Source organism: Hyla sarda, chromosome 7 (genome assembly GCF_029499605.1).
Source record: "Hyla sarda isolate aHylSar1 chromosome 7, aHylSar1.hap1, whole genome shotgun sequence".
In the NCBI taxonomy this organism is placed as follows: domain Eukaryota; kingdom Metazoa; phylum Chordata; class Amphibia; order Anura; family Hylidae; genus Hyla; species Hyla sarda.
Window position 1 is genome coordinate 78,473,951 of NC_079195.1, and position 20,858 is coordinate 78,494,808.

At 42.0% G+C, this 20,858-nt stretch overlaps 1 protein-coding gene and 1 long non-coding RNA gene across 5 annotated transcripts in view; one reads left to right on the top strand and one right to left on the bottom strand.

Moving 5' to 3' along the window:
• The window catches only part of LOC130281960 (uncharacterized), a 75,563-nt gene that overhangs the window by 41,218 nt on the left and 13,487 nt on the right, over positions 1-20,858 (top strand). Inside the window, exon 2 of the long non-coding RNA XR_008846181.1 lies at positions 13,608-13,713. This is a non-coding gene — a long non-coding RNA (uncharacterized LOC130281960). The remainder of the gene's footprint in view (positions 1-13,607; positions 13,714-20,858) is intronic.
• PLPP4 (phospholipid phosphatase 4) overlaps positions 1-20,858 on the bottom strand; it is a 216,043-nt gene that overhangs the window by 28,954 nt on the left and 166,231 nt on the right. The gene's annotated exons all lie outside the window — the stretch shown is intronic.

Genomic DNA, 20,858 nt, shown 5'->3' on the forward strand with positions numbered 1-20,858 from the left:
GCCAAGTATAGGGCTCAGCTATCTCTGTTACTGTGGATAACTCCTCTTATAATAATGCAAAGCTCCATTTAAACTGCTTCTCATAGAATTTGAATGGAGCAGCAGTTTTTTCAGTTACTTCATTTGAATAGAACAGGGGAAAATTCTAATTCTGGACTGTTGGTGGTCCTTGAGGACTGGGTCTGAGATCTTTGAAATAGGGGAAACAAGTACCCTGCTGGGTTTGTTATTGGCCAGAACCCCACTAAACCAACACTTATAACCTATCCTTATTTAAGTTTTGATTATGGGAAAACTCCTTTAAATTCAGTGTGAGCAATAATAGTATCAGTGTTAACAATATGGTAACAGTACCTTTTAGTGGCCGATGCATAGCCAGAACGTTAATTCAAATTTGCTTATTACACGTGAAAGTCGAAAAATGTGAATATTGTGCAAAGTTCATTTACTTCAGTAATGTAACTTAAAATGTGAAACTAATATATGACAGGGACCCATTAAATGCAAAGCAAAATAGTTCATAATTGTCATAATTGTGATGATTATGGCTTACAGCTCATGAAAACCCCAAAGCCCCCCCCCCCCAATTACTATGATTTGGGGAGCCATGTCATCTGCTGGTGTTGGTCCACTGTGCTTCATTAAGTCCAGAGTCAACTCATCCGTCTACCAGAGGATTTTGCCTCCTTTGCTTTTAAGTTGCATCAATAAAATACAATGAACTTTTGCACGATATGCTAATTTTTTGAGTTTCACCTGTATATCAGACAAATGAAAGAAGTGCATAAAATTCATTAGCAGAAGCCATAACTTCGTTTTTTTGGGAAACAAACTAATCTGTGATCACTGCACCTTAAATAGGTCCCCCAAAAATGATAGCACTGTCATCATGTTTCCAGAATTAAAGACAAGCTGATTTAGTGCTGATGGCTCCGATAAAATCAAACTCTTTAATCACCAGTAAAGGAGATAAAAACAACCTCAGAGTAATTATCAGCTACAGATAATGAACAATTCCAATCCAAAGCCTGGCCTCGATTACTAAGCTCCTGGAGCTACAGAATGACACAAATTGTCTTGTCACCTCCGGGAAATTAGTCATATTTTCATAACACTTAGCATTGTGATGCCAGGGGATGATAAATGTGCTGACAGTTGGAGCACTTCAGGTTTCCTATTTAGCAAAGCAACAGGTTCAGCTCAGGCAGTCAAGCCGAAATCTTCCTAATAACCAACCTCAGACCATGTACTACTTCGTCCTTGTCACCAGAGCTATAGATCCTGGGGACAGAACATGGAGCTCTCTTGCCTGGTTTTAGTGAAATGGTTATGTGGTGGCCAATGATTTATATCTCCATAAAATAAGGGCAGAACTTAATTTTACACCAAGAATTTTTATACGAAATATATCACAGTTACAGGATTAAAGGACATACCAAAGAATACACATTAAAGTATCTCTCTACGCTTCACTAACTCATCAAAAATAGTTAGAAAAGTGTGAAAATGTTTCTGACTTGGGTGAATACAAAATCAATAACAACCAGGTATTTAATACATTTCATATTGGCGAGGGGCTGGCAGCTAAGACCAGCAGGAAGGATTACTCTCAGGTGGCACTGTGATTCCATAATTTCCATTGTTTTCAAATGAGAGGTGATGGTGCATTGCATAAAACATTGGAAAATTTAGTATTGTGACTCACTCCTTACATCTATGGTACCCAGATGCCAGACCTCTACCGCAACAACTTTTACATCATTTGTCAGTAAAAATTCTTAAAGGGATACTGCAAAGGATAGGGGATAAGATCTCCCTGCTGCACCTGGTGTTCGTTTAGAGCGTTGAGTGCAGCGCCAAAGATTAGTGATGTCACGCCCGTGCCGCACTTGTGACATCATGGCTACACCCCCTCAATGCAAGTCTATGGGAGGGGGCGTGGCGGCAAAGAAATGGCAACTGGACAATTATCTTCATGGGTGGTAAAAGGTGGTGCAAGATGCAAAAAGGACTTCATTTTACTTACTCTTTAGGTGGTAATCTGTGACACAACACTAATAACGGGAAATTCAGGAAAGTCTTTTCGGAGGACAGACAGGCTGGCACTAGGCTGACCAAAGGCTTAAAATAGACCAGTGGAGGCTTAAAGGGGTTTTCCAGCAAACAAACTTTTTTTTTTTTTATATCAACTGGCTCCAGAAAGTTAAACAGATTTGTAAATTACTTCTATTAAAAAAATCTTAATCCTTCCAATAATTATCAGCTTCTGAAGTTGAGTTATTCTTTTCCGTCTGGCAACAGTGTAAGAGGTTTGCTACGGGGATTTGCTTCTACTCTGGAGAATTCCCGAGACAGGTGTCATCAGAGAGCACTCTCAAAGTATTACTCAAAGTATTTCGATTTTTTAATAGAAGTAATTTACAAATCTGTTTAACTTTCTGGAGTCAGTATATATATAAGTTTTTTCCTGGATAACCCCTTTAGGGCAATGTAGAAAACGAATCCTCGCAGCATGGACCAGAACTAGAATTATAGACCGCGACTTTTTTGAAAACGTGGTAGAGACTATAGCTAGCTAAAGTACTCACCTCCTTAACAGGTTGACTTCCACAACGATGCCATTCCCTGGCCTGCATAAGTGAGGGGGAAAACAAAAAACAGATAGACCAAGGGGAAACAGATTGATGTAAAGATGCATATACCGGTATGTTCCCAGTCCGTGACCACCAGGACACTGCACTAGATAACAAAAACATAATCTGAAAAGTGTACTAAAACACTGATAACAGTTCATTTATCAATGAACCAAAAAAGACTCTAAGATAACTCCCAATAAACTGTTCCGATGCGTTTCCACCATCTTATGATAACGGGTTCATCAGGGAACCAAACACAACCTACTGCTATCAATGTAGTCCAATTACATACACTAAGATAGTAATGAACAGATACAAGGTTAATCTTTGTATCCCGCACCTAGCTGTACAAAATTGAAAATATCACCAGATATAACAAGGCCCCATTGCACATGGTATTGAAAAAATAGGCACAGATACACCATTAAATACATATCTCTGAACAGAAAAGGGTTAAGATACAGTCTCTGACCAGGACAGAGTTAAACAATTCAAACTGCATGGAGCAAATGCATTAACATTGTGCATTCAATACCTTTTCAACAGTGCTACTATGTTCATATAGATAATTAAACACATGACCCAATGCTGAATAAGATGAACATGATACAATTGTCAAATAAGGTATGATATGGAGAAATGTGTGATGGCACATTTCATCCTGGGTACTTATCCACTCTTATGGACCCATTAATGTGCTGCTATGATGGTTGGATGCCAGGCTCAGATGACTCCATATGCTACCCGGTATCATCTGGATGTCATCTGATAAGGGACCAACATCTTGCTCTTTAATAACCAGAGAATATGCTTAAGAATAAGAGAACAATAAATCCCTATATAAAACCAAAATAAATCCCATAGTACTCATATATGTCAATTGACCATCCACAGTAGCCGAAGCACATATAGATAGGTCACTGGATTTAGACTGAACTTGCATGTTGAGGTTGTAGATATCTATAGAATGAAATGTGTGGAAAGAGAAAGTCCTCCTGTAATTGGAAAAAAGTTTTCAGTACCGTACCATCATATAACTAAGATAAATAAAGAATTCCCTTCATAGATCAAAAAGAAGTCAGGAAAGGTACTAAATAATTTAGATAGGTTAGGATCGTTCCAATAGGGAGAAAAAGTAATGAAATGATTACAATGAAAGAGTTATTTTCGGAAAGCATTACAAATTAAAGTGAGGGTCAGATCAGGAGGCCCAGTCTGAGATACAATTTCTAACAGATAAATACGGGTCATCCCTCCCATTCATTGGAAAACCAATTTGCCAGTGGGACCCATGGTAGTAAACAAAGCCTACCCCTTCAGCTGTTTGATTTTTGCTCCTAAAAAGTATAACCAAGGGTTGGGGATTGATAAACCTCCCAAATTCTCCTCACTTTGCAAGGTTTTCAAATGGATCCTAGCAGGTTTCTTATTAGTTCTTTTACTTTCAATCTTGTATTGTGGTATTTTCTGTAGATCACGGCTCCTCCCTCTCTCCTATGATAACATAGCATCCTCTGCTGTCTCAGAAGGCTTGACTGTATCTTGTCTTTGAGATCTCACCCTACCCCTTAGTGATATGACCACCTCTGACCAGCCCATACAGCCTATATTACCATCTCCCTGTCATATACACCATGTGGTGACCATTGCCACACTATTCTTAGACAATGCCGTAACGACAAAATTGCCGTAACGACAAAACATGTTGAGCGTGGCAGGATAAGATATGTTTTAAATTGCATGTTGTGATAGTGTCTGTTTTTGGTGGAATGCAGCACCAATTATAGATTAATAGACAATAGCCCTTTGGAGATACCCAATACTCTCTACGTACACTATCACATCACCGATCTTTTAAAGCACACTTTCAAGGGATATGTTATTTTAATTGAGTTAATAATAGTGAAATAGGAATATAATAGGGGTGTGAGTGACTCCGGGCTCCGACCCAGGGCTTCGTTGGTTTTCTAGTTAAGGACTTATTTGTGGGTGTTTTTGCAAGTAAACATATTTTTATGCACAGTAAAACCTATAGTGACCACCTAAACATAAAATGGTGGTCCTCTCAAAGAAAAAACTATACAAAATGCTGTCAACATGTCTAAATCAGATCTAGTTCATTATTTTGGGTAGGGATTGTAATGTCAGCTGCTGACTGTTATGTCTAATACTAATTTTTGCTGGTACAGTCACTGGCATGTTATAACATAATAGACAGCGAACAAAGAAAAGGCTGTGCTAAAAGCATGTGGAAAAAGATGGGTGGAATATTTTGATTCTCTGTTGTGGCATCTAGGGTTACAGACCTGTAGCTTTAGTATGCTGTCCTTCCACTGGGAATCCTATTAAAGGAGTACTCCGCTGCTCAGCATTTGGAACAAACTGTTCCGAGCACTGGAGCCGGGAGCTCGTGATGTCATAGCCCCACCCCATCATGACGTCACGCCCCGCCCCCTCAATGCAAGTCTATGGAAGGGGGTGTCCCATAGACTTGCATTGAGGGGGTGGGGCGTGATGTCATGAGGGGGTGGGGCTATGACATCACGAGCTCCCAGCACCGTCTCCAGCGTACAGAACAGTTTGTTCCAAACGCTGAGCAGCGGAGTACTCCTTCAATAGGATTGTCAGTGGAAGGACAGCATACTACAGCTACAGGTCTGTAACCCTAGACGCCACAACAGAGAATCAAAATATTCCACACATCTTTTTCTACATGCTGTTAGAACAGCCTTTTCTTTGTTTGCTGTCTATTATGTTATAACATGCCAGTGACTGTACCAGCGAAAATTAGTATTAGACATAGCAGTCAGCAGCTGACATTACAATCCCTACCCAAAATAATTAACTAATCCCTTTGGCTTACATGAAAAGGCAATTTCAAAAAACCATCAAAATGCATTTATCAACCTTTAAACACAGCAAAATAATTCATGCATTGGCAGAAACATAGTTGTCACCATAATATTCATCCTTGATGTCAATGATAGAGGATACACTTCTCTGGACATATTGATATGAACTATTAGGTTCAAAGTCCACCCCTGTTCACTGAGATCACGTTCTGCTCTTCATATTCGGAGCTCCTGCTGCTGTACCGCTACTACACATCCATCCAATTCAAACCTGCCCTGCAGCATTCTGTGTGCTGGTACTGCTTTCACCGCTGAAGGGAAACACTGAATTAAATGTCAGAATGGATACCGAGGCATTGAGCCTCTCTGATCAATTTTACCCTGCAGAGAAATAGGCAACATGAGAGCTGTGCGCTCCCTGCCACGTGTGGGCACAGTAATAAACAATAAACTTATTTGAAGTGAAACCTTACAAGGTGTAAAGAAAAGTATTAACAGATATTACGTGGTGTCAGTGAAAAACAGTCTGGACTGCTATGTGTAAGAACCATAACACTATTCACCCCATGAGGCTGAAGCCAGTCCATGTGACTTTATACTGTAATGGACAGAGTTATGTTCTGATGGGCAGATAATAAAAGGCAATAAAGATAAATAGGACAATCCAAGCTTAAAGGGGTATTCCAGGAAAAAACTTTTTTTTTATATATCAACTGGCTCCACAACTGGTTCCAGAAAGTTAAACAGATTTGTACATTACTTCTATTAAAAAATCTTAATACTTTCAGTACTTATGAGCTTCTGAAGTTAAGGTTGTTCTTTTCTGTCTAAATCCTCTCTGATGACACCTGTCTCGGGAAAACCCCAGTTTAGAAGCAAATCCCCATAGCAAACCTCTTCTAAACTGGGCGTTTCCAGAGACAGGTGTCCTCAGAGAGGATTTAGACAGAAAAGAACAACCTTAACTTCAGAAGCTCATAAGTACTGAAAGGATTAAGATTTTTCAATAGAAGTAATTTACAAATCTGTTTAACTTTCTGGAACCAGTTGTGGAGCCAGTTGATATATAAAAAAAAGTTTTTTCCTAGAATACCCCTTTAAACATCATATTTGTAGAGTAGAAATGTTCTATTATCTAGATAAACCTAAGAATACAGGTCTATTACAGCTTTGTAAATACCCCCAGTGGCATGGAGCTGTAATATTCTTCCTTATACCTCAGATTTCATAAGGTGGTAAAATAATCTTTTTTTTTTTTTGCATGGCTAATACAGAATTGGACAGAAATATTTTTAGCATTGCTTTTTTAAGTACCTTTACAATACAGAGGATATCAAGTACTGAAACATAAAGGTTCTGTCTAAAACCATACAGTCAAAACTTATAGAAAATGCAGGAGATGGAGTCCAGCTCCGTTGCAAGTAAAATCCAATTTATTTAGCAGACAAATGCAGGAACACAAGGGGTTACACGTTTCACGCGTAACCCCTTGTGTTCCTGAATTTGTCTGCTAAATAAATTGGATTTTACTTGCAACTCAGCTGGACTCCATCTCCTGCATTTTCTGTTCTCCACGGCGTTGTCCAGCGCCAGAGTTCGCGCTCTATCTGTCCGGGCGGGGTGAGCTGGTTAGACTGGTTTTCTCTTCTACCAGTCAAAACTTATGATCCATTCCTTTCCTAAGGAGGGGTCATCATTAACAGACTGATGAGGTGCCAACACTTGGCACACTAGTGATCTGTTGTTTGCCAGACTCACAGTTCTGATATACACAGTGAAACAAAGCCGGAAGCAGACAGTTCGGTTCTCTGTGGTTGGGCTGGAACACTGCCTGTAGAGGAACATGAGTAACATAATACTCACCTAGCCCAATTTCAGGGTCAGAGCCTGGAAAGTGGCCATGGCTTCAGCTGACACAACATCTGGTTGCCAGCAAAGTGAACTTCTTCCAAGCTGAGGAGTCTTCTGTTGCTCTCCTGCTGGATCAGGCCACAACTCTTCAAGATTGGAGGCTACCATGGATTTTATTACCTGTTGATTGTGGTTCATTCCCTTTCCTGGCTCTCATTACTTGTGCTACTAATCCTGACTTACCTTGATTTTACCTCAGCCTTGTTTCTGTATATTGAGGGGAATTTATCATTTAAATTTGACATCCTTTTGTGTTGTGAAAAGTCACATATTTGTCACAGTTTGTGTTTTAGATAGCATGTATTTATTTGTAGTAATCTGTTTTTGGCAGATACAGTGGATGTTAATTCATCAACTGTAACTTTTTTTTTTTTTTTTATTGCAATAGAGGTCATTTTTTTTCCAAAGCTATGCAACCCAAGGACTACAATTACAAACTTGTCTATTTCACAGACACTTCTTCACTGAGCTGCAATGTGACATATTGGTCCCGGGCCCTGGTGTTCTTCCTGGTGCTTGGACCCAATATGTCACATTGCCACTTAGCCAATAACTGCCCCAGGCTGTGGCCAACGATTCGCTGAGCTGCATTGTGGTGTGTCTGGCATCAGAACCAAGAAGAGGAGACCAGGGCAGTGATATCAGAGGCACCAGGGGGGCACAGGAGGTAAGTAAAGGTTTATTTGTTTGCATGCATTCAGCATGGGCATATTAGCAAATTAAAAATGTAACATAGTTGGTAAGGTGAAAAAAGACCATAGAGTTCAATATAAAACCCTACTGTGTTGATCCAGAGGAAGGCAAAAAAAAAAAAAACATGAGGCTGATGCCAACTGCCCCATGACAGAAGAAAAATTCCTTCCCGACAATATGGCATCAGAATAAATCCCTGGATCAACGTTCTATCCACAAAAAAATCTGGTATCCATAGCCTGTTATATTATATTTTTCCAGAAAAATATCCAAGTCCCCCTGGAACTTATTTACTGATTGAGATATAACGTCATGCAGCAGATAGTTCAATAGTCTCACTGCTCTTACAGTAAAGAATCCTCGTCTGTGATCATGGTGAAACCTTCTTTCCTCTAGATGTAAAGTACCCCTTTAAGCCAATCCTAGTTTACAGGATGTAGAATATACCCTAATAAATAAATGCAACCTTCTGATATGATTAGCATATAAAACTAAAGTTGTTTTTTTTATGTATCATGTATATTGAACTATAGTTGCATACATAGTATCCTAAACAGGAATAATGGGTAATGGAATAACATCTGCATATGTATCCCATATGCAAATGTAACCATTTTTAAAGTTCTAATTTATCATGTATAAAATTATTTTTAAACTATTGTTGCATAAATAGTATATTAAAAAATTGTGGCATGTAATGGAATAACATTTGCATATGAACTGCATATGCAAATATTATCCCATTATCCACCAATCTTGTTTAAGAGTTTTAATGTATCATGTAGGAATGTTGTTTTTAAACAACTGTTGTGAATTTGATATCATAAACAGGAATGATGGGATAACCCAGCATTTTCTTTTCCTCACAGTGTGAATATACTGATGCCAAAAGGTTTAACCCCTTAGGAACTCAGCATATTTTCACCTTAAGGACGCAGCCCTTTTTTGCAATTCTGACCACTGTCACTTTATGCATTAATAACTCTGGGATGCTTTTACCTTTTATTCTGATTCTGAGATTTTTTTTCGTGACATATTCTACCTTTAACATAGTGGTAAATTTTCGTCGTTACTTGCATCCTTTCTTGGGGAAAAATCCAGAAATTTCATGAAAATTTAGCATTTTTCTAACTTTGAAACTCTCTGCTTGTAAGGAGAATGGATATTCCAAATAAATTATATATTGATTCACATATACAATATACAGTTGACATGTTTTTACTTTTTGAAGACATTATAGGGCTTCAAAGTATAGCAGCAATTTTCAAAATGTTCATGAAAATTTCAAAATCTGAATTATTCAGGGACCAGTTAAGTTTGAAGTGGATTTGAGGGGCCTTTCTGTGAGAAATACCCCATAAATGACCCCATTATAGAAACTACACCCCTCAAAGTATGTCAACCCTTTAGGTGTTTCACAAGAATAGCAGCAAAGTGAAGGAGAAAAATCTAAATCTGCATTTTTTACACTAACATGTTCTTGTAGCCCAATTTTTTTCATTTTTAAAAGTGGTAAAAGGAGAAAAAGCCCCCCAAAATTTGTATCTCAATTTCTCTTGAGTATGGAAATATCTCATATGTTGACATAAAGTGCTCAGGGGGTTCACAACTAGTGTTGCTCGCGAATATTCGCAATGCGAATTTTATTCGCGAATATCGCATATTCGCGAATTCGCGAATATTCGCGAATATAGCGCTATATATTCGTAATTACGAATATTCGTTTTTTGTTTTTTTTTCCCACAGTACACATCACAGTGATCATCCCTCTCTGCTTCCAGCTTGTGTGATGTAAAGAAGGCTCTAATACTACTGTGTGAGACTGGTGTGCGAATTTTCGCATATGCGAACATTTGCATATGCTAATTTGCGAATATGCAAATTTTCACATATGTAAATTTCTGTATATGCTAATTTTTGCATATGGTAATTTTCGCATACGCGGATTTTCGCATATGCGAAAATAAAACGGGAATATTACGAATATGCGAATATTCGCGAATATATGACGAATATTCGTCCATATATTCGCGAATATTCGCGAATTCGAATATGGCCTATGCCGCTCAACACTACTCACAACATGGCTCAAGAGGGAAAGAGAAACTTTAAAACAAATTTTGCTTTCATGGTTTTTGGAGCCCATGTTGCGTTTAGGAAGCCCCCAGGGTGCCAGAACAGCAAAAAAAAGAAAAAAAAAAATAACAAAAAAGCAACATGGCATACTATTTTGGAAACTACACCCATCAAGGAATGTTACAAGGTATAGTGAACCTTAACACCTCACAGGTGTTTGACGACTTTGCGTTGAAGTTGGACGTGAAAATGGAAAATTAGATTTTTAACACTAAAATGATGTTGTTACCTCAAATTTTTATTTTTCACAAGGGGTTATAGGAGAAAATGCCCCCCCCCCCAAATTTAAAACACCATTTCTTCTGAGTATGGCAATGCCCCATATGTGGACGCTAAGTGTTCTGATGTCGCACTACAATGCTCAGAAGAGAAGGAGCTAAATTTGGCTTTTTGAAAGAGAATTTTGCTTTTTGGGGGGCATGCTGCATTTAGCAAGTCCCCATGGTGCCAGAAGAGCAAAAAAAAAACAAAAAAAAAAACAAAAAACACATGGCATACTATTTGGGAAACTAGAAATAATAAATGGGAATACAGACCTCTAGATACATATATGGTGGTGTTCTATGTGAAATGGAAAACTATGATGAATGTTAAAATGAAAGTGATAATATTCAAGATGTGATAATTACTATATATATAACCATAAATAGTATAAATAGTATATAAAATAATAATGCAGGCTAAGTGATAATAATAATATAATTTGTAATGATTAAATATTAAATGTGAGGCTGTGCAGGGCCCTTGCACAGATCGCACCATCAATACGAATATTTGATTAGACTAAAAGACATAATAATAGTAAATAAAAATAGATATTAAAAATAAAAATAAATATAGGTAATTTTAAAATAAAAATTGCTGCAAATTTGAGATATTCAGTCCCCAATATTGGCAGCTTGATAGGATAGATAATAAATGCTCAATTAGTGAATGGAGGAGTTATAGTACTCAGGATAAAGTTCAAGCCCTATACCATGTATGAGATCTTCCGCTGTATCGTTGAAGAACAAGTGCTATACAGTATATTTACTGTATAGCTGTAGGACTTTGACGCAAGATAATTGTAGCTAATGCAGCAACTGTATAAAAAATGAAAGTTATTGGTGCACAACACCGCTCACCGCTTCTGCTGATGCGCTCCGGTGTTCTGTGAGGTCCTTCTCCTTCCCGGGCTGGTACAGCTCGGTAGCTGGCCTGATGAGCCTGGGAATTCCCTGCGCTGGCTCTCTCATCAGGCCAAGCAAACCCCCCCAAAAAAGCACCTGCCTGAACAAAAAAAAAAAAAACAATGATCAGTGATATATCACTGAAAGTGGTGGGGCAGGCTGCACACACAGGTACGTTCCATCCAACCAGCACAGGCCTGCTACTGGTGGCACAGACCGACTATAGGTGCAAAAAAAAAAAAAAAAAAAAAAAAGATACTCTATCCCGCAAAAGTGACTGTACCACAAAAAAATGCTGATTAGTACTACGGACTGATCAGCGGCGGGTGGGCTTTAGCTAACGGTGGCCGGCCACTCTTTAATATGGAAGAGGGCCGACCAGACAGTTTAGCAATAAAAAAAAAAAAAAGGTCTGTGCCCCCCCCCAAAAAACGCTGTGGGCAGTCCGCAGTGACCCTGTAGGGCCTGGATCATGCAGCTACAGGTGCTGTGGGCCCGCGGACACCTACAAAAGGTATGCTGGAAATTATTATTTTTTTAACCCCTAAAGCTGTATCCCTGCTAACTAAAGCTTTTCCTTAACGCTACTGTGCCAGGGGACTCAGAACAATGCAGATGGCACTCTTTTTTTTTTTTCACTGTGAGGGGGGAGATGCAGCAGGGGGCTCCGTCCTGATGATTTCAGCAGGCATTACAGGCCGGTCCCCACCCGGCGAGTGGTAAGGATCTAAATTCCCATGGGCGTACCTGTACGCCCTGAGTCCTTAAAGATTGGGGATACAGGGTATACTTGGGCGACCTGCATCCCCAAGTGGTTAAAGAAGTACTCCACTGGAAAACATTTTTTTTTTTAATCAGAAAGTTAAACAGATTTGTAAATTACTTCTATCAAAAAATCGTAATTCTTCCAGTACTTATCAGCTACTGTATGTTCCACAGGAAGTTCTTTTCTTTTTGAATTTCCTTTCTGTCTGACCACAGTGCTCTCTGCTGACACCTCTGTCCATTTAAGGAACTGTTCAGAGTAGGAGAAAATCCCCATAGAAAACCTATCCTGCTTTGGACAGTTAATAAAATAGACAGAGGTGTCAGCAGAGAGCACTGTGGCCAGACAGAAAGAAATTCAAAAAGATAAGAACTTCCTGTGGATCATAACAGCAGCTGATAAGTACTGAACGGATTAAGATGTTTTAATTGAAGTAATTTACAAATCTGTTTAACTTTCTGGCACCAGTTGATTAATAATTATTATTTTTTTTACAGTGGAGTACCCCTTTAAATATTGAGATTGATGGGGATCATTTTAGAAGGAAATGAACCTAAATATAAATGCATTTTATTTTATTTAGAGACTAAGGGACTATTCACACTGCGGAATCTCCGCTCGCAGAATTCCACGAGCGGAGATTCTATCTGTCGGCTGTGGTAGGACCGCGTGCCACTGCGCCATCACCATGACAGCTATGCAGTGCTCGCGGACTTCCGCACAAAGAAAGAACATGTTCTTTGTGCAGAACAATTTCAGCTTCAGAATTGTCTGCTGAACTGGTCTTGCAGATCTAGTGTGATTTTTTGCCCGGAGATTCCGCAGTGTGAACCTAGCCTTAGGGTATCTAAGGCTAGGTTCACACTGCGGAATCTCCGGGCAAAAAAATTCCGCCCGGAGATTCCGAGTGCGGCCAGTGCCGGCTGAATCAGTTCCGCGAGTATTTCCACCTGAAGAATGAGCCACGCCATTCTTCAGGTGGAAATTTCCAAGCGGATTTTCCATTTACAAATTCCCTTCACAAGTTCCGAAGTGTGCATTTGTGAACGGAAACCCATTCACTACACTATACAGTATAAGCGGAATTTCCGCCTCCAATTTCAAAGCGGAATTGCAGGCGGAAATTCCGTAGTCTGAACCTAGCCTTATTCTTATTTAAGTGCATTCCTTTTAAGCTTATTGAGTGCAACCATTGTAAGAGTTTTCGAATGTTGCCAGGAACTACTGCTGTACACATAGTACCCTAAGCAAGAATGGTAGGTAATGGGATAATATTTGCATGTATGGGGAAGAGGTATACCTAATGTACATCTGATCTGTACTTGTTGGACAAAGTGACTGTGGTAATTGATATACCTTTCTCTAAGAGATTGTTCCTGTGAGTGTGGTTTTTAAAGTATACTCAGACTTTTTTCCTTTTCTATTTTCTCCATACTATCCAAAGTGCTGCAGGTATACCTGTGTAATCCATGGAACTCAAAGTACTTCCTGGCAGAAAGTGGAGGGATCCTCATTATGGGAATGCTGTGAATGATCCCATCACAGAATAGGTGAGCTGCACCATTTGCAATTTGTTTTTGTTTAGATTTTGGGTATGCTTCTAATGATTTTATTTTAACATTTAATTCACAGAACCATTGAGTATTGATAGTAAGCATATTTGGAATACTTTACATATATGTTTCAGTTCCTATTGTTACCCTTCCTCAGGCATAAGGAAATTGAGGACTATATAAACCAAGGAACTTCTCAGAAGTCCCTGGGTACAAATCCTAAATAAACAGGCATGGTCCAATGGGGAGGTAATATGTAATGGTGACACTTAGAGATGTCGCGAATTGTTCGCCAGCGAACAGTTCCCGGCGAATTTAGCATGTTCGAGTTCGCATCGCCGGGCGAACATATGTGAAATTCGATCCGCCCCCTATACTTTAACATTGCAGTAAACTTTGACCCTGTGAGTCAGAGTCAGCAGACACATTACAGCCAATCAGCAGTCCCTCCCTTCCAGACCCTCCTACCTCTTGCACGGACACCATTTTAGCCTCATTCGGCATGCTGCAGGCTTAGGAAGTGGAGGGTCAGAGAAGCTGCTCCTGCTGTATAGGGAAAGCGATAGCTAGGTTGCTGCTAGGTGGTGTATTCAGGGTCCAGTTTACTTCTAAATCACTAGTGTAACATCTGCTTTAAGGACAGCACCCAAAAAAGCCCTTTTTAGGGCTGAAAGATATCAGTCCTGGTTGGGAGGGAACCGCTGGTTAAAAGGGGTACTCCAGAATCAAACTTAAGTTCCTTCAAGCAACTAACTACTACAGTATTCAAAGGGCTGAAATAGATCAGTCCGTGTGTCTTGCAACAGCTGGAGGCACCCTGGTTGGGAGGGAACCGCTGGTTAAAAGGGGTACTCCAGTATAAAACCTAAGTTCCTTCAAGCAAATAACTACTACAGTATTCAAAGGGCTGAAATATATCAGTCTGTGTGTTTTGCAACAGCTGGAGGCACCCTGGTTGGGGACCACTGCATAAAAGGGGAACTCCGCTGGCAAGCTTTTTTTCTTTAACCCCTTAAGGACATAGGGCGTATCCATACGCCCCCGTTTCCAAGTCCTTAAGGACCGAGGGCGTATGGATACGCCCTGAGCATTTCCGGCCCCCACCGCTAGCCGGAGGGGAGCCGGAGCCGGATGCCTGCTGAAATCGTTCAGCAGGCATCCCGGCATATCGCCCAGGGGGGTCATTATGTCCCCCCATGTCGGCGATTGCCGCAGATCGCTGGACAATTCAGTCCAGCGATCTGCGGCGGATTCCGGGTCAATCGGGTCTCCAGTGACCCGATGACCCGGAATTACTGGCTGATCGGGGCCGTCAGAGACGGCCCCGAACAGCCAGAGCCTGCAGGAGTGAGGTGGCACTGGTGCCACCTCACGATCGCCCTGATTCGTCGGCCGGATTACCGGCCGACCAATCAGGGCGCCTGCTGCGGGTGTCACTCCCGCAACCCGCTCCGCCCCTCTTCCGGAGGACGTGAGCGGGTGCGGGAAGACGACCCCGGGTGCTGGGGACCCCGATCCCCGGCGTCCCTGTTGGGATCGGGGCCCCAGGAGCGGCGGCGGCGGCGAGGGACAGTCCTGTGTGGATCGTTGGAGGTGAGTGACAGCCTCCTGCTGTTGCTTAGCAACAGCTCCCAGCATGCAACAAGGGCATGCTGGGAGCTGTAGTTATGCAACAGCAGGAGGCAGACCACCACAACTCCCAGCATGCCCTTATAGGCATGCTGGGACTTGTAGTTTTGCAACAGCTGGAGGCACATTCTTTCTATGGAAAAGTGTACCTTCAGCTGTTGTGTAACTACAACTCCCAGCTTGCACAATCAGCTAAAGTGCATGCTGGGAGTTGTAGTGGTGCATCTGGTGGTTGCATAACTACAACTCCCAGCATGCCCGTTGGCTGTCGGTGACTGCTGAGAGTTGTAGTTTTGCAACAGCTGAAGGCACACTGAGTTAAGTAGTAAACCAGTGTGTCTCCAGCTGTTGCATAACTACCATCCCCAGCCAATGTAGTATGCCTCCGGCCGTTGCATAACTACAAGACCCAGCATGCCCTTCCGCTGTCCGTACATGCCTGGGGTTGTAGCTTTTGCAACAGCTGAAGGCACACTGGTTGCAAAACACTGAGTTTGTTACCAAACTCGGTGTTTCACAACCTGTGTGTCTCCAGCTGTTGCAAAACTACAACTCCCAGCATGCACTGATAGACCGTCCATGCTGGGAGTTGTAGTTTTGCAACAGCTGGATGTTTCTCCCCCCCCCCCAATGTGAATTTACAGGGTACACTCACATGGGCGGAGGATTACAGTAAGTATCCGGCTGCAAGTTTGAGCTGCAGCAAATTTTCTGCCGCTGCTCAAACTGCCAGCGAGAAACTACTGTGAACCCCCGCCCGTGTGACTCTACCCTAAAAACACTACACTACACTAACAAAATAAAATAAAAAGTAAAAAACACTACATATACACATACCCCTACACAGCCCCCCTCCTCCCCTCCCCAATAAAAATGAAAAACGTCTGGTACGCCACTGTTTCCAGAACGGAGCCTCCAGCTGTTGCAAAATAACTACTCCCAGTATTGCCAGATAGCCGTTGACTGTCTAGGCATGCTGGGAGTTTTACAACAGCTGGAGGCACCCTGTTTGGGAATCACTGGCGTAGAATACCCCTATGTCCACCCCTATGCAAGTCCCTAATTTAGGCCTCAAATGCGCATGGCGCTCTCACTTTGGAGCCCTGTCGTATTTCAAGGCAACAGTTTAGGGACACATATGGGGTATCGCCGTACTCGGGAGAAATTGTGTTACAAATTTTGGCGGATATTTTCTGCTATTACCCTTTTTAAAAATTAAAAATTTTTGGGAAAACAAGCATTTTAGGTAAAAAAAAAAAATTTTTTTTTTACATATACAAAAGTCATGAAACACCTGTGGGGTATAAAGGTTCACTTAACCCCTTGTTACGTTCCCCGAGGGGTCTAGTTTCCAAAATGGTATGCCATGTGTTTTTTTTTTGCTGTCCTGGCACCATAGGGGCTTCCTAAATGCGGCATGCCCCCATAGCAAAATTTGCTTTCAAAAAGCCAAATGTGACTCCTTCTCTTCTGAGACCTGTAGTGCGCCAGCAGAGCACTTTTCACCCCCATATGGGGTGTTTTCTGACTCGGGAGAAATTGGGCTTAAAATTTTGGGGGTATTTTCTGCTATTACCCTTTTTAAAAATGTAAAATTTTTGGGAAACCAAGCATTTTAGGTAAAAAAATAATAATTTTTTTTACATATGCAAAAGTCGTGAAACACCTGTGGGGTATTAAGGTTCACTTTACCCCTTGTTACGTTCCCTGAGGGGTCTAGTTTCCAAAATGGTATGCCATGTGTGTATTTTTGCTGTCCTGGCACCATAGGGGCTTCCTAAATGCGGCATGCCCCCAGAGCAAAATTTGCTTTCAAAAAGCCAAATGTGACTCCTTCTCTTCTGAGACCTGTAGTGCGCCAGCAGAGCAATTTTCACCCCCATATGGGGTGTTTTCTGAATCGGGAGAAATTGGGCTTCAAATTTTGGGGGGTATTTTCTGCTATTACACTTTTTAAAAATGTAAAATTTTGGGGAAATCAAGCATTTTAGGTAAAAAAAAAAATTTTTTTTTTACATATGCAAAAGTTGTGAAACACCTGTGAGGTATTAAGGTTCACTTTACCCCTTGTTACGTTCCCTGAGGGGTCTAGTTTCCAAAATGGTATGCCATGTGTTTTTTTTTGCTGTCCTGGCACCATAGGGGCTTCCTAAAGGTGACATGCCCCCCAAAAACCATTTGTCGCTCCTTCCCTTCTGAGCCCTCTACTGCGCCCGCCGAACAATTAACATAGACATATGAGGTATGTGCTTACTCGAGAGAAATTGGGTTTCAAATACAAGTAAAAATTTTCTCCTTTTTACCCCTTGCAAAAATTCAAAAATTGGGTCTACAAGAACATGCGAGTGTAAAAAATGAAGATTTTGAATTTTCTCCTTCACTTTGCTGCTATTCCTGTGAAACACCTAAAGGGTTAATACACTTACTGAATGTCATTTTGAATACTTTGGGGGGTGTAGTTTTTATAATGGGGTCTTTTATGGGGTATTTCTAATATGAAGACCCTTCAAATCCACTTCAAACCTGAACTGGTCCATGAAAAATAGCGAGTTTGAAAATTTTGTGAAAAATTTAAAAATTGCTGCTGAACTTTGAAGCCCTCTGGTGTCTTCCAAAAGTAAAAACTCATAAATTTTATGATGCAAACATAAAGTAGACATATTGTATATGTGAACCCAAAAATTTTTTATTTTGAATATCCATTTTCCTTACAAGCAGAGAGCTTCAAAGTTAGAAAAATGCAAAATTTTCATTTTTTTCATCAAATTTGGGGATTTTTCACCAAGAAAGGATGCAAGTTACCATAAAATTTTACCACTAAGTTAAAGTAGAATATGTCACGAAAAAACAATCTCGGAATCAGAATGATAACTAAAAGCATTCCAGAGTTATTAATGTTTAAAGTGACAGTGGTCAGAATTGCAAAAAAACGCTCCGGTCCTTAAGGTGAAAAAGGGCTCGGTCCTTAAGGGGTTAAAGCAACTAACTTCTACAGTATTCAAAGGGCTGAAATATATCAGTCCGTGTGTTTTGCAACAGCTGGAGGCACCCTGATTGGGGACCACTGCTTAAAAGGGGAACTCCGCTGGCAAGCTTTTTTGCTCACTGTCACACTAGTGCAAATCACATTAGGTGTGACAGTTGTGCAAATTAAAAGAAAAATACCTTTTTTGGCTGTTAAATAAAATCAGTCATCACTGTCAGTTCACGTCACAGTTGCCATTTTTTTTCGCCTGCAGGGCAAATTGTGTCACCCTAGTGCAAATCACATTAGGTGTGACAGTTGTGCAAATAAAATAAAATAAAAATACCTTTTTTGGCTGTTAAATAAAATCAGTTGTCACTGTCAGTTCACGTCACAGTTGCCATTTTTTTTTGCCTGCAGGGCAAATTGTGTCACCCTAGTGCAAATCACATTAGGTGTGACAGTTGTGCAAATTTAACCAAAAAAATTATAGGCAGAGGAAGGCCACCCCGCAGGGGCCGTCGTGGTGCTGGGATTCCCTTTGGCCCTAGAATGGCCAGTGTTCAGAGGCCACGTACCCTGAACCCCCAAAGTTCTGAGGACTTAGTTGACTGGCTATCACAAGACACCCAATCTACTACAGCTTCCGCTCGGAACCTTAACGCACCGTCCTCCTCCTCTAGCTTAGCTTCGGGCACCTCTCATGCTACCACTTGTCCGCCTGCCGCCACCACCAACACTAGCACCACAGCAGCTTTACTTGATCCGTCAGAGGAGTTATTTACACATCAGTTTGAAGACATGAGTGATGCACAACCATTATTGCCAGAGGATGTAGTGAACAGGGATATGTCTCAGTCAGGCAGCATTATACACATGGACGTACGGTGTGATGATGATGTTGTACCCGCTGCTGCTTCCTTTCTTGAGGTGTCAGATAGCGGTGAAAGTGTTGATGATGATGCCACGTGGGTGCCCGCTAGAAGAGAAGAAGAGGGGGAAAGCTCAGATGGGGAGACAGAGAGGAGGAGGAGACGAGTTGAAAGCAGGGGGTGGTCGTCGCGAGGAGCTAGTGGCACAGTCAGATAGCATGCATCGGCACCCAGGGTTAGCCAGACGGGACGCCAATCAACGCATGCTGTTGCCACCACCAGAATGCCGTCATCGCAGAGCTCAGCAGTGTGGCATTTTTTTGTGTGTCTGCCTCTGACAACAGCGAGGCCATTTGCAACCTGTGCTAGAAGAAACTGAGTCGTGGGAAGTCCAACACCCACCTAGGCACAACTGCTTTGCGAAGGCACATGATGTCACATCACAAACGCCTATGGGATCAACACGTTAGTACAAGCAGCACACAAAGTCAAAGCCGCCATCCTCCTCCTGGTCCAGCATCTTCAGCCAGGTCAACCACTGCTGCCCTCCTTGCCCCCTCTCAACCATCCGCCTCTCCGTCTCTTGCCTTGAGCAGTTCCTGCTCCTCTGCTCACAGTCAGGTGTCTGTCAAGGAGACGTTTGAGCGCAAGAAGACAATGTCTCAAAGTCACCCCCTAGCCCAGCATCTGACAGCTGGCTTGTCAGAACTGCTAGCCCGCCAGCTTTTACCATACAAGCTGGTGGAGTCTGAGGCCTTTAAAAAATTTGTAGCCATTGGGACACCGCAGTGGAAGGTACCCTGCCGAAATTTTTTTGCACAAAAGGCAATCCCCAACCTTTACTCCATTGTGCAAAAGGAAATTATGGCATGTCTGGCACACAGTGTAGGGGCAAGGGTCCATCTGACCACTGATACCTGGTCTGCAAAGCATGGTCAGGGCAGGTATATCACCTACACTGCGCATTGGGTAAACCTGGTGACGGCTGCCAAGCATGGAATGCGTGGCTCTGCAGAGGAGTTGGTGACACCGCCATGACTTGCAGGCAGGTCTGCTGCCACCTCCTCTACTCCTCCTACTCCATCCTCTTCCATAACATCCTCAGCCAAGTCCTCTTCCACTGCTGCGTCTTTCTCCACATCACCGGCACCCCCCCCCAGCTCCTCAGGTGCTATTCCACATCCCGGATACGGCAGGGTCACGCCATCTTGGGGTTGACTTGCCTCAAAGCGGAGAGTCACACCGCACCAGCCCTCCTGTCGGCCCTGAACGCACAAGTGGACCAGTGGCTGACTCCGCACCAACTGGAGATCGGCAAGGTGGTTTGTGACAACGGAACAAATTTGTTGGTGGCATTGAGGTTGGGCAAGTTGGCACATGTGCTGTGTATGGCACATGTGTACCCAGGCTTACAGGATGTCCTGAAGCAGTCCAGGAAGGTGTGTGGCCATTTCAGGCGTCCCTACACAGCCGTGGCGCACTTTCAGATATTCAGCGGCGAAACAACATGCCAGTGAGGCGCTTGATTTGCGACAGCCCGACATGTTGGAATTCAACACTCCTAATGTTCGACCGCCTGCTCCAACAAGAAAAAGCCGTCAACGAATATTTGTATGACTGGGGTGCTAGGACGTCATCTGCGGAGCTGGGAATTTTTTTGCCACATTACTGGAGGC